The sequence below is a fragment of the Lissotriton helveticus genome, chromosome 5_1 (genome assembly GCF_964261635.1).
Source record: "Lissotriton helveticus chromosome 5_1, aLisHel1.1, whole genome shotgun sequence".
NCBI classification, from domain to species: Eukaryota; Metazoa; Chordata; class Amphibia; order Caudata; family Salamandridae; genus Lissotriton; species Lissotriton helveticus.
In genome coordinates this window covers 464092262-464104558 of record NC_136065.1, presented here as the reverse complement: position 1 = coordinate 464104558, position 12297 = coordinate 464092262, and positions in this window count along the sequence as shown.

The following is a 12297-nucleotide window of genomic DNA, read 5'->3' as shown; positions in this document are numbered from 1 at the left end:
AAACACAACAACCTTTTTTAGGCCAAGGCCAGAACCAACAAAGAGGCAAGAAGAAAAATCTGTCCTGGCAAGATCACACACCCAATGTGCAAACCAGGAGTATGGCATCAGCCCAATCAGTGACAAACAAAACAACTCTTTAATTGTCAATTTATCTGACATTCCCTTGACTGCGGACCAAGAGACCATCCTTAACAAAGGTCTTGGCTTTGTTCCAACTCCGCCACTTGATCCTTTCAAACTTAAGTGTGAGGTATCAGAATTTTGTAGAACTCTGAAATTAAAGGCCTTTTTTGAAGGAACCCCAGTCCAAAATAATGAAGGAGATACTACCCTACGTAGGAAATCAAAATTTGTACCGCCTACTAATGCAATCCCTCTAGAGATCCTAGCTTTCGAACAGGCTATTCTCAAAGGCATTGACAACCTTGACCATAAGAAAAAATCTTTTCAAAATTTGACCCGATCTGAACGTCTGGCACTCGACGAACTGAAAGAAAATGACAATATAGTCATAAAACCTGCGGATAAAGGGGGAGGAGTTGTTATCATGTCCAAAGAAGGTTACAATCAACAGTGCCTCGCCTTGCTGTCAAATGAAACCTTTTACAAACGACTGGACTCGGATCCTACAGAGAGAATTACGAACACAATAGCGATAATGACACATGAAGCAGAAGTAAACGGATGGATTTCGAAGAAGGAAGCGGACTACTTGACACCAAGATCAACAAAAGTCCCCTTCTTTTATTCCTTACCTAAGACTCACAAAAATAAATCCCCCCCTCCTGGTCGCCCAATAGTTTCGGGCATAGGCTCTCTCCTCGAACCTCTGTCTAAGTTTGCGGACCAGTTCCTCAAACCGATGGTACAACGGACACCCACGTATCTCAAGGATACTCGAGACCTCTTGATACAAATTGCTAATAAGGATTTCGACCCAGACACTATGCTCCTAGTGGGGTTAGATGTCGAATCCTTATACACTAGTCTACCCCAGGATGAAACATTACAAATGCTTGAAGACTTACTGTTCCTGGAGGAATGGAATTACCACACCCCTCGCCATTTCATTTTGGAATGTTGTCACATGGCTCTAAAAGAGAATTATTTCGAATACAATCAACAACTATTCTTACAATGCCATGGGACTTCGATGGGCAGTGCCTTTGCCCCCTCGGTGGCGGGATTGTACGTGAGCCAGTTCGAGAAGAACTGTGTTCTGAACAACATAAATCCCTTCGTTTCCAGTATTCTGTACTGGAAACGTTACATCAATGACGTCTTGCTAATTTGGGACATAAAACAAGATCTACAGATGTTCATCAACTGGCTGAATGGGCAAGACCGTTGGTTAAACTTTACGTTCACTGCAAGCAACAAAAGCATCGACTTCCTGGACTTGACGCTCTTTTGTCAAAATAAAAAACTGGAGACAAAGACGTTCACAAAGCCAACTGCCAAGAACAGCCTTCTGTCGTACCTGAGCTACCACCCTCAACCTTTGAGGGAAAACCTTCCATATAGCCAGTTTTTACGACATAAACGAAACTGTAGCATAACAAGTGACTATAAACATCAGGCAAAAATCTTGAGCAAAAAACTCCAAGACCGAGACTACACTACTCGAGTTATTTCCAAATGCAGAAAGAGGGCCAATAACCAACCACGTGATTGTTTGTTGCAGATTTACGAAAAGGAACCAGTTAAAGATCTAGTGACCTGTGTCACGACTTTCTGTCCTGCAACATATGAAGTCCAGAAATTAATAAAGAAAAATTGGACAATCATCAATTCTGGTGCTTATAATTGGCCGAAGCCTAGATTCGCCAATAGGAGAACAAAAAACATCAGAGATGTACTCGTTCACACACGCCCTCGCTCAATATGACCAGTTTCTAACATTCGGGATCTGAACATGGCCCCAGTTACGGGACATTATCCCTGCGGGACGTGTGGAGTGTGTAAATTTACAAGGCCAACAAAAACATTACAACTTACTGACCAATTGCTATGGACCCAACGTCAACATACAAACTGTAACTCCAGTCACGTGATCTATTTGATCACCTGCCCCTGTCAGAAACAATATGTGGGCATGACCTGCAGAAAAGTGAAAGTCCGATTGGGAGAGCATAGGAGCAACGTGAGACTCAAGAAGAACACTACCAAGTTATGTGCCCACTATGTCGCAGCTGGCCATACATGCGACGAACTGAGATGGACAATCCTTGAGATGCTCCAAGACAAAGACAGCAACGCGGAACAAATTCTCTTTGAAAAGGAGCAAAGATGGGTGAACCGTCTTAACACTCATGTGTCAGGGATGAACGATGACATTCCGTGGCATCATTTTTATTGAGTGATTTACCCATGGTATACCCTATTCCAAGTTAGCCACATTGACATTGCCGAATAATATAAGGTATGTTATTGAGTAATACAAAATCATGACGTTCGCACCACACCAAATAATATTGGGCATGTTATTGAGTACTGTACTATATATAAAATCATGGCGATACGTACCACATTTCCATTCTGATAGTAGAATATCTGCTCTATTTTAGATCCTAGCGTGGTATAAAAATATACAATTAACAACACAAATGGTTTACACTTCCATTTGTTATTCTGGAAAACCTTTAGATAGATATAAGTGTCTGTTTAAAACTTATCTCTATTTTTGCCATACAACCTAGACGCTAGTCTTTTTTCCCCCTGATAGACATTGTCTATCTCCATTTTGAGCGTCATAAGGTGGTGTCCTGGCCGGCTCCGGCGCTTCCAGGGGCAGAGCCAGCACAGGCACCGCGCGCAACACATGTGGGTAAGTGCGAGGTCCCCGTGGACATTACTCGTCCTGGCGGTATATCACTCAACTTCTAAGCTGTATCCATTACTTACAGCGGAGACCACAATACGGCGGCTCTAAGCATCCTGAGGAAGCAATTTCTCCATGCATTCAGGTACAAAAGCGAAAACCACTCGATAACTATACCAAGGTGCTCGCATTATATCGGGGTGCACGTCTGTGATTGTGTGTTCAATATGCACTGATAATTTTGTTGTGTTTACATGCACGTATTACTAAAATTGTGAGATTCTATCTGCCTTTGAATATAAAAAAGCGCTATTCTGGCTAATGCTTGCAGGCTTCAACAATGATTCCCCTGGCCAAAGCGTGTGTTCCATTGTCCTCGACAGAGACCAAGCCCGTTTTTTCCCTTCACCTGTGTTTCACCATTTGGTTAGTTTATCTGCACTGATCACTGTGCATCCTTAAAATTGCACTTTTTCAATGTATATAGTGTGATATAGACTGCGTGTTGAACAGTCTGGTATGCCTCAAAATTACATGTGAAATTACACTCACCATTACATGTGAACAGCATGATCTTGTTGTTTTTGTTTCCTAAAATACAGGATAATATTTCCATGATTGCCTATTAAGCATTTGAATACTGCACAAGTAGTGTAAGTACAATTTTGTGTGTACGTCCTGACGAAAGCTCCACCGACCCTCCTGGGCCTCTAGGAGCTGAAACATGTCGACTTTTAAAAAACAACGTATATGATAATCTGGTTACACGATTATCGAATATATCCATTGGATTTTAGTTTACAGTATTCACCTTCTTTATTAAATTTGTTTTTGGTGACTATACTGTCTTTTAACTATTCCCTCGCTGGTTGGCCATTGTACCTCTCTGTTTTGATCTCTGGACACTTCTACACTCTCCAGAGGTGCCTCGGGTGAGGCAGGCATACTTTACATTTGACCACCCAATGACTATGCCATGTCGCTAGAAGAGGGGCGGACAAACAAATATACCGCATCGTTAAAACTTCTGGCGTCTATGAGGGTTGTCAAAGTGAACCAATGGGTTTTGTAGATACAAGTGTCCTTTTCTACTTGATTACTATAATATTGTCCTTGGGGAACTGAACGGGACAAGTATTCCTCATCCCTTCTTTTGATGAACGTCTAATTTACAACACGTACACATCTTCTTCACTGCACTATGTATCACTACTTTGAAGACGTGGCAGGCCGGTCTCTTCCTCTGATATTTACAATCTAACAAGCAGTCGAGAAGGCCCTTTATTGCACTGTAAAAGGTTTCGCATTTCTGAGAGTTTAAGCTATTAGTATTGTAAATGACAATGCCTTTTATTTATGTTTTAAAACCCAAAACATAAATAAAAGGCATTGTCATTTACAGTGCCAATAGCTCGAACTTGCGCGAATGTGAGACCTATTGCATTGCAAATGCTTGTTTGTGTATATGATGTCTTGTGAATTTTACTTCTGAAAGAGACTTACGAATTGAAACTTGTTTGTTTTAAATAATTTTATTAGATGCATACTCTTAATTTGCGTATATTATTTGATATAGGGATGAGATACATTATAATGTATATTTTTATATAAATAAATATGAATGGATTTGTTCATAACAACGTGATAGAGTTAAACAGTTCTTAGTGTGTTTAAATTGTTCACTGTACATTAATTTGTAGTGCAATTCCATTCAGCCTAGGGGAGTATCTTTGGTGTTTCTATGTTTAAAGTTACTTTTTATTGAGTGATTTACCCATGGTATACCCTATTCCAAGTTAGCCACATTGACATTGCCGAATAATATAAGGTATGTTATTGAGTAATACAAAATCATGACGTTCGCACCACACCAAATAATATTGGGCATGTTATTGAGTACTGTACTATATATAAAATCATGGCGATACGTACCACATTTCCATTCTGATAGTAGAATATCTGCTCTATTTTAGATCCTAGCGTGGTATAAAAATATACAATTAACAACACAAATGGTTTACACTTCCATTTGTTATTCTGGAAAACCTTTAGATAGATATAAGTGTCTGTTTAAAACTTATCTCTATTTTTGCCATACAACCTAGACGCTAGTCTTTTTTCCCCCTGATAGACATTGTCTATCTCCATTTTGAGCGTCATAAGGTGGTGTCCTGGCCGGCTCCGGCGCTTCCAGGGGCAGAGCCAGCACAGGCACCGCGCGCAACACATGTGGGTAAGTGCGAGGTCCCCGTGGACATTACTCGTCCTGGCGGTATATCACTCAACTTCTAAGCTGTATCCATTACTTACAGCGGAGACCACAATACGGCGGCTCTAAGCATCCTGAGGAAGCAATTTCTCCATGCATTCAGGTACAAAAGCGAAAACCACTCGATAACTATACCAAGGTGCTCGCATTATATCGGGGTGCACGTCTGTGATTGTGTGTTCAATATGCACTGATAATTTTGTTGTGTTTACATGCACGTATACTAAAATTGTGAGATTCTATCTGCCTTTGAATATAAAAAAGCGCTATTCTGGCTAATGCTTGCAGGCTTCAACAATGATTCCCCTGGCCAAAGCGTGTGTTCCATTGTCCTCGACAGAGACCAAGCCCGTTTTTTCCCTTCACATGTGTTTCACCATTTGGTTAGTTTATCTGCACTGATCACTGTGCATCCTTAAAATTGCACTTTTTCAATGTATATAGTGTGATATAGACTGCGTGTTGAACAGTCTGGTATGCCTCAAAATTACATGTGAAATTACACTCACCATTACATGTGAACAGCATGATCTTGTTGTTTTTGTTTCCTAAAATACAGGATAATATTTCCATGATTGCCTATTAAGCATTTGAATACTGCACAAGTAGTGTAAGTACAATTTTGTGTGTACGTCCTGACGAAAGCTCCACCGACCCTCCTGGGCCTCTAGGAGCTGAAACATGTCGACTTTTAAAAAACAACGTATATGATAATCTGGTTACACGATTATCGAATATATCCATTGGATTTTAGTTTACAGTATTCACCTTCTTTATTAAATTTGTTTTTGGTGACTATACTGTCTTTTAACTATTCCCTCGCTGGTTGGCCATTGTACCTCTCTGTTTTGATCTCTGGACACTTCTACACTCTCCAGAGGTGCCTCGGGTGAGGCAGGCATACTTTACATTTGACCACCCAATGACTATGCCATGTCGCTAGAAGAGGGGCGGACAAACAAATATACCGCATCGTTAAAACTTCTGGCGTCTATGAGGGTTGTCAAAGTGAACCAATGGGTTTTGTAGATACAAGTGTCCTTTTCTACTTGATTACTATAATATTGTCCTTGGGGAACTGAACGGGACAAGTATTCCTCATCCCTTCTTTTGATGAACGTCTAATTTACAACACGTACACATCTTCTTCACTGCACTATGTATCACTACTTTGAAGACGTGGCAGGCCGGTCTCTTCCTCTGATATTTACAATCTAACAAGCAGTCGAGAAGGCCCTTTATTGCACTGTAAAAGGTTTCGCATTTCTGAGAGTTTAAGCTATTAGTATTGTAAATGACAATGCCTTTTATTTATGTTTTAAAACCCAAAACATAAATAAAAGGCATTGTCATTTACAGTGCCAATAGCTCGAACTTGCGCGAATGTGAGACCTATTGCATTGCAAATGCTTGTTTGTGTATATGATGTCTTGTGAATTTTACTTCTGAAAGAGACTTACGAATTGAAACTTGTTTGTTTTAAATAATTTTATTAGATGCATACTCTTAATTTGCGTATATTATTTGATATAGGGATGAGATACATTATAATGTATATTTTTATATAAATAAATATGAATGGATTTGTTCATAACAACGTGATAGAGTTAAACAGTTCTTAGTGTGTTTAAATTGTTCACTGTACATTAATTTGTAGTGCAATTCCATTCAGCCTAGGGGAGTATCTTTGGTGTTTCTATGTTTAAAGTTTGCACAAAAGGGAATCTATTTTTGTCCTAAATACAAACTGCCCAGGCCCTTTTGGCAGTGTAGGGTGACTCTCCGTGTAATTGGAATGAATTATTATATACCAATTCTACAGTTCGAATCCATCATAGCCAGTAATTTTGGTTGTGTGTGAGGAAACAGTAGAGGTACTATTCAGTGGACTGATTAACTTGTTCAGTCTGTCCATCTGATTTGTGAGTGATAGCTACTTGATTTATTTACACAATGCCCAACAGCTTTGTTACAATGTACCAGAACCTTGAAGTAATCTGGAATCGACAATATGTGACAGTTATGAGATTTGTAAAGCACATTGCTACCCAAGGGCTTCCCTGCACTGATAAATGCTGAACTGGATAACAGTGGGTGGTAAAAGGGTTAATGGGGTAACAACCAGGTCCTGAGTTTTTTTCTAAAAGTAGTTTTGTCTTCTAGTAATCTTATACCATTCCATAACTTTGGCACCAGGTGTGCAAATGATCTTCCGCCCAAACTCTCTCTTTTGATTCTAGTAATATTAAGAAGGTGTTGTTGAGATGATCTGAGGAGTCTGGCTAGGGCATCAGATGAGACCAGACCTCTGAGCTTAACTGGACCTTTATTCTTTATGGCCTTATGTGCAATGCAAAGAGATTTGAACGTAATCCTTGCTTCAACCGGCAGCCAATGGAGTGGTTTCAAAAACTCTCTTACAGGGATATGACGTGGGAGCTTGAGAAGAAGCCTTGCTGCATCATTTAGCACCAGCTGAAGTATTTTATTATATATTTTGGTGAGCCCACATAGAGAGAATTACCATAGTCCAAATGGGAGACTATGAGGGCATGAACCACCGTTTTTCTTAGATGCTCTGGGATCAGTACTAATATCTTTCTGATCATTCTAAGTAGACCAAAGCAGATGCAAGCCAACTTTTTTGCTCGATTGGCCATCGTGAGGGCTCTTTCCAGCCACATTCCCAAACAATAACAGTTGACAAACCATGGAGTCATGCAATGTACTACATTAAGTGTTGACCTAGGGTCTGAGCTGCTGAGAGAGATTTTTTAAAGACAGAAATACTGAAATGAAGATGGCCGATGGAGAAGGAGCTCCTCCAGAGTGCTCCAGGGGTAAGGGATCGCAATCAGCTTAAATCCCTGGCAAACCTCGCCCATCGAGCCCAACGATCAATCTGCGCAATCAGGGTATTTTAAGTATTTCCCTTACCTCCAAAAACCGGAATCCACTGACTTTCGCGGCCCTCTCGATTTCCCGAGCTCGGACCTCGAGAAACCCTGCTGCTTCGCCTGGGGGCTCCAATGACTCGACTTGCCTCACCCCTGCGGAGCCCGCCGCCTATCAGCCGGCCGGCAAGAGCTTAGCGACCGGAGGCCATCGAAACCCGCTTGGGCTCGACCCAACACTGCGGGAGTCACCACAACCTCCGTCCGCCCCTCCAGGTGGTCCTGAAGTCCCGAGGACGACATTGCACTGCTGGTAGGCTCCGACTGCTTCAATCTGCGTGAACAAGGTAAGGGTGGCCCCCTGCCCCCCCGTTCCCGCTACAGCAAGATTTTGCCGCCCGACTGAGTTTGCGGCCCGCCCGACCTCCACCTCTCCCAGTGATCCGTGGCTGCTCCGGTTTCCGATCCTCAGCCTGCTCTTTCCCTTGCTGCACCGCTGCCTATCTCTGAGTGCTCTCCGTCCACTTCATAGACCTCCCCTCCACCCCGTTGCAGCCGCCTTCATCGCGGGTGCGAGGCCCAATCACGCCTACATCGTGCGCCTCGATTACGCCTTAATTCTATCTTATATCAGCTTAGAAGAAAGAATGGAAAAACTTTAATCACTAATATCAGCTTAGGAGAAAGAAAGGTAAACATTAACTCCATTTCACTGGTATCTCGGGATTAAACCCAACCGGTTACAAAATGGCAACTCCTAAACAGCACCCATAGAAAGAGGACTGTGCTTGTGAGACAAGCAAGGGGGCAAACAGCCTTAACAGTAAGAAGCCTGCACAAAATCAGACTGTATCAACCGAAAGAGGACTGCAAAATCACTTCCTACTGCAACAGAAAGAGGACTACTCTTTCTTCTATCTTTGTGGTGGCCATCTTGAAGTGACACTAACCCAGCCTGCAGTAACAGAGAGAGGATAGGCAAATTCACAAATCACTATCCACTGTATCAGAAAAAGGACTTTTTTTTTCTCTTCTCAATCAGAAAGTGGACTACTCATTTTTAAACCTTTGGGGCAGCTATTAACACGCAACAACCTAATCAACCCGTTATCCCCCTCAAGCATCACTCTCCTAATGATGATGGCCACAATATCCGCTGCTCGCTGATCCAGTTCTCCACGAGTGTGCCCATCCCAAGCCATCATGGTTGGCCCTGGTCTAACTGTCTACGGGTCAAACGCTTATACACTGGTCTACCCCCCAAACCTCACAAAAACCGCCACAAAAGCCTTAAAACACCTCACCCTGAAAAACCAGCCCGAGACACTAATCGTGGACCTACGTTTCTGTGCAGACATAGGCACCATCACCAATGACCTTGTTTTTTACTCCAGAAGAATCCCTGCTTGGCGCAACGCCCTCTCACTATTCCTGAATGTTAGCTCATCCAGGATCATTCCCTACGGCACCAAGATCACAATAGTGCCATCAACAACTTTTCGAGCTGACCTCACCATCACTCTCTACAAAAGCGGCATTGTACTGATCCAAGCCTCAACAAAAAACCTTGATAAATTCCCAGAGCTTTTTACCACTCTCCGAAACCATGTGCACGACACCGGGACGCCGACCAACACCAGGCCTGACTCTACTCCAACCCTCTTGCCCAATATAGAACACCTTAATCCCATCACAACTCCTCCAAACCTCCCTAACGCTAGGAACCAGAGACCACCCCTCCACATGAGTCCACCCCTCCACGCTTCCCACTCTGAATCCACAGCTCCCATCACAGCACACCTTAACCCTATCAGGCCTCCCGCAATTGCCCGCCTTGCTCCCTTTTCAATCCCCAAGTCCACTACGTCACCAGCGACCTGGACTATGGCAGGCCAAACCATCCCCGCTAGCAATCAAGCCACCCCTTCTATGACTCCAAACACAGCCCACCCTGGCCAGCAAGCCCCGCCTCCCTCAGTGACTCCTGCTGTAGCAGGTCATGCCAGCACTGCTAACACTCAAACCACCTCTTCCACGACTCCTAGCACAGTCTACTCATACCCTCCTACACCCCCATCCGCAGACATCCACTCCTTGCACTCCAGAGCTTCCAAAATAATTCAGAGCCTCAACTCCTCCATCCTCAATCTTACAAACCTCCTCCACCTCGCCGAACTCTCCTTCGCAAACCTCATGCCTCAGCCAGCCTCCTTTCCAATCCCAGAGCTCCCCAAACGCCCTCTACCGACAACCTCGAGGCACCTTCGCCCTCACAAGCACACTAGCTGCCTATCTGAGGAGGAAACCCTTGACCTCGCCCTCTCCTACAACCTCTCCCTCACCACAACAAATCCACTAGATCCCACTGAAAAGGAAATCCAGGACTTTCTTATGGACCATAATGTAGCCCCTACCTCTCCTTGTCTACCCGACGTGCGTGCCGCATACCCCATCTGCACGGTCGCTATCGACCCACACAGATCAGCCCCCCCCCCAGTAATAGAAGGGTGCTCAGAAGCAACCTTGCACCAGTGGCCCTGTCCGCCCCGACCCACGCCACCACTCTCCTCCCTGCTCTGACGGGTCTCTTAATCAACTACCGTTCTGCAGTGAAGCATGCGGCCGATGTCGCTGCCCTCATTCTGAACAACCACACCGACATAGCCATTCTAACAGAATCATGGCTCAATGATGCTTCATCCCCATGCCTCGACCTCTTAATCCCCCCCAACTTTAACATAGCCAGGCTCGACAGACCACATAACAAAAAAGGGGGCGGAATTGCCTGCATCCATCGCTCGAACCTCCTTGTCACTGAGCTATTAACCTGACCCAAGCTTGCCCCCTCCCAACCCACTCGAAAGGAGCAACTCTAGACTGGATCATCTCTAAGGAGACAACCGTCAAGCTCACATCGATTGACCCCTGCGACTGGTCTGACCACCATGCCATTGCCTTTCTGCTACCTAGCACCCGCAAGACATGGACGCCACAACAGGTACTCCCAAAACGCTGGGTCAGAGACACCAAAAACCTAGACATCAACAAACTTGAGATCCGCTGTAAATCCGACCTACCCCTCCCCCCCCCCCCACATCACCTTGGTCAGTGACCTCAATGATCACTACTCTGCCACAATGTCGAGCATCTTGGATGACCTAGCCCCTTTTAAACTAAAAAGAACTCAAGTCAGAGATAGAAACCCATGGTTCACTGGTGCCCTCAACGACGAGAGAGTTTTCCTCCGGCAATATGAAAGAATCTGGAGACAGCACCCCTCGGCAGATCACCTAAAACTTCTTCGCCAGGCCAGAAATACCTACAACAAGAACATTGTCAACTCAAAAAAAGAATTCCCCAGAGCGGAACTAGGAAATGCCCAGAACAGACCTCGCAAACTCTTTGAGATGGTCAAACTCCAATCGAATAAACTGTCTAAAACAGCGAAAGAAACCCCCAAGTCGCTCATCTCCTCTGAGGATTTCTCCTCATTTTTCGCAAACAAAATCAAAACCTTAGATACTGAACTCAAGGCCGCATCCTTCCCCCCTCCGAACTTTGACCTTCCGCCTCCTCCCTCCTTGCCGTCATGGTCTTTACCGAAGAATTTAGCACACTGGTCCGAATTTTCACCCTATGATGAAGTCGCAGTCATGAAAATCCTTTCCTCCTTGAACCCCAACAACCATTTCAATGACCCGCTCCCTTCAAACTGTCTCGCGACTATTGCCAAATCCATCATTCCCAGCTGGACTGCAATAATCAACGCCTCCCTTCGACAGGGATCAATACCGACCTCGCTGAAAGCAGGCCAAGTCCTACCCATTCTGAAAAAGCCGTCACTGGACCCAGCCTCCCTCGACAACTTTAGACCAATTTCCAACATTCAGCTCCTGGCTAAAGTGCTGGAAAAGTGTGTACAAATACAGCTAAGTCACCACATCAACAACTTCCATCTACTCGATGACTGCCAATCCGGCTTCTGACCGGGGCACAGCACCGAAACCACCATGCTCCACATCGTAGATGGCGCTCTTCAAGCCCTTGACCAAGACAAAACCTGTCTCCTGATCCTCCTTGATCTATCATCGGCCTTCGACACGGTCAACCACGAGATGCTACTCAAACGTCTCAAACTAAGGATGGGATTAGATGGCACAGTCCTAGATTGGTTTAGCTCCTACCTCCAAAACTGATCGCAGAGATTCATAATCAATGGCGAACTGTCCGCCCCCTCCGTGGTCACGGTGGGAGTCCCTCAGTTATCAACATTGTCCCCCACCCTTTTCAATCTCTATCTGGAACCCCTT